The 2,500-nt window shown below is 58.0% G+C and overlaps 1 non-coding gene across 1 annotated transcript in view; it reads right to left on the bottom strand.

Annotated features, from left to right (window-relative positions):
• The window catches only part of LOC126417751 (small subunit ribosomal RNA), a 1,909-nt gene extending 1,768 nt beyond the window's left edge, over window positions 1-141 (bottom strand). Inside the window, exon 1 of the ribosomal RNA XR_007575813.1 lies at window positions 1-141. This exon is cut by the window's left edge and continues 1,768 nt beyond it. This is a non-coding gene — a ribosomal RNA (small subunit ribosomal RNA).
• Window positions 142-2,500: the final 2,359 nt, after the last annotated feature.

Below are 2,500 nucleotides of genomic sequence, written 5' to 3'. Positions count from 1 at the left end.
CAAGTAACGTGGGTACGATCTAAGGAACCATAACTGATTTAATGAGCCATTCGCGGTTTCACCTTAATGCGGCTTGTACTGAGACATGCATGGCTTAATCTTTGAGACAAGCATATGACTACTGGCAGGATCAACCAGGGAGCTGCGTCAACTAGAGCTGAGCAGCCGGCCGCCCGGGAGTGTGTCCCGGGGGCCCGCGCGAACACGCAAGCGTCCGCTCAATTATTCTGCAAACAGGAGGAGGCTGAGCTCCCCTGCACAACACACCTCGAAACCCTCTCAGGTCCCGGCGGCGCGCAGCGCCGTCCTAAGTACTTGGTCGGGTTCGAGAGAGGCGCAATCGCCCGGAGTTAGGCGAGTAGACGCTTTAGGTGCGACCACCCGTGCTCCCAACTGAGCTTGCCGCTGCCGACAGAGGCCCGGGAGCGTGCTGTCGTGGCATTGCCGGCGGGAGACAACACGCGCCACCTACGGTGACCGGCAGCTCCAACGCCAGCGCCACAGAAGGACAAAAGCCCCACTTGGGTGCCGAAGCGAACTCTCCCAGCACAGCGCACGCGCCAACACGTCCGCACAGCTGCGATACAAACCACCTGCGAGAACCGCTGGGGCGACCGAGCAGCAGACGGCGTCGCGGCGCCGAGCGCCGGGCGGCGGCGCATCCTCAGCGCACACAGTCCTCAATCGGACCAGCACACTGCAGATGGCCACCGCGCTTCGCACCGGGCCCGCGAGGACCTACTTTGGCCGCAAGGCGCCGCGAGCAGGGGGCGCCGGCGCGCAGCTGCGCCGCCTGCCGCGTCCGTCGGCCGGCGCGCCTGCCACTGGCCGCCCCCACCAGCCGGCTGTAGCGCGTGCGCCCACGCACCGCGCTGCCAGCACGCCGGGCGGCCCCCCCTCACCGGCCGGGGACGGTCCCACCCAGCCACCGCCGCGTATCGCCTCACACCCAGATCCCCTTTCACGTTCGTGGGCATGGTGGGTCCCTTTTCACGTTCGTGGGCATGGTGGGTATCCATGAAACAACCGGTTAATAGCTCGACCGATCGTCGCCAACACTGATTCACCTCTAGCGAGAACAACCGCACCACAACGGGTTACCAGTTGTTCATTTGCGTAACGTCACCAGCAAACGTAGACGTCCATCGCCATTTGCAACGAGTATTGCATGCCTGTGTCAGGTGTCACAACACACTACGTCTGCCCACATAGACGCATCAACATGTGCACGCCTAGAGAACACGTGGAAGGTAGCCCCCGTACGTATGCGGTGTCCATTGCGCGAACGACTGTCAGCCGGCCTCTGCAGCATGTCGCAGATGTGGAACGCGGTGCAACATGCTATCACAGTGTGTGAGAAGAGACGACTACGTCCGAATACACGCTCCACTACATCAACAGACTGCTCATGCTGATCGCCATCCAGGGCGTCCGTTCCTCCCACACGTCTGTATGGCGTACCACACTGCAATCCAGCTCCTAAAGGGAGACGACACGTAGCTGCGTGCACAATATTTGGACTGTATGGTCCGCCGTTGCTAGGCGCAGTCGTCGTACGGTCACACATGTGCCACGATGTATCATTCAGTACATACGGACCAATGTGCAGTACAGTTTGTGGGTTTTGCGTACATCCGCGGACAGGTGACAGGCCGTACCACAACGTAGGCTGAGTACTTCGGCATGCGAAGGGCATTGAACATGCACACTTCTCACCGACGAGCTTGCGAAGGCAGGGGGGAAGAGGGGGGGGATGTACGTCCCGCTGCTATCCACATTACAGTGTATAACAGGAGCATGTGGAAAGTCAGCAACACCTGCAGGGTGTTTAACATGACGCGATACACAGGGGACCGGGCAGTGCGAGTAGCGAACTATATTGCGAGGGTTGCAGTTAGGCAACACTACACTACTTTAACGAGTCGCATAACAATTACAGAGCAGGTTAAGCGACAACGTGCGTAAGGTTAAGGCGCAATATAGTTTAGGTTACGGCGCAATTTAGGTTACGTTACGGCGCAATTTAGGTTACGTTACGGCGCAATTTAGGTTACGTTACGGCGCAACATGGGTTGGGTTACGGCGCAACATGGGTTGGGTTACGGCGCAACATGGGTTGGGTTACGGCGCAACATGGGTTGGGTTACGGCGCAACATGGGTTGGGTTACGGCGCAACATGGGTTGGGTTACGGCGCAACATGGGTTGGGTTACGGCGCAACATGGGTTGGGTTACGGCGCAACATGGGTTGGGTTAAGGCGCAACATGGGTTGGGTTAAGGCGCAACATGGGTTGGGTTAAGGCGCAACATGGGTTAGGTTAAGGCACAACATGGGTTAGGTTAAGGCACAACATGGGTTAGGTTAAGGCACAACATGGGTTAGGTTAAGGCACAACATGGGTTAGGTTAAGGCACAACATGGGTTAGGTTAAGGCACAACATAGGTTAGGTTAAGGCACAACATGGGTTAGGTTAAGGCACAATGTAGGTTAAGTTAGG

The sequence above is a fragment of the Schistocerca serialis genome, chromosome 8 (assembly GCF_023864345.2).
Source record: "Schistocerca serialis cubense isolate TAMUIC-IGC-003099 chromosome 8, iqSchSeri2.2, whole genome shotgun sequence".
Taxonomy (NCBI): Eukaryota; Metazoa; Arthropoda; class Insecta; order Orthoptera; family Acrididae; genus Schistocerca; species Schistocerca serialis.
This window is presented reverse-complemented; position numbering and strand designations above follow the sequence as displayed.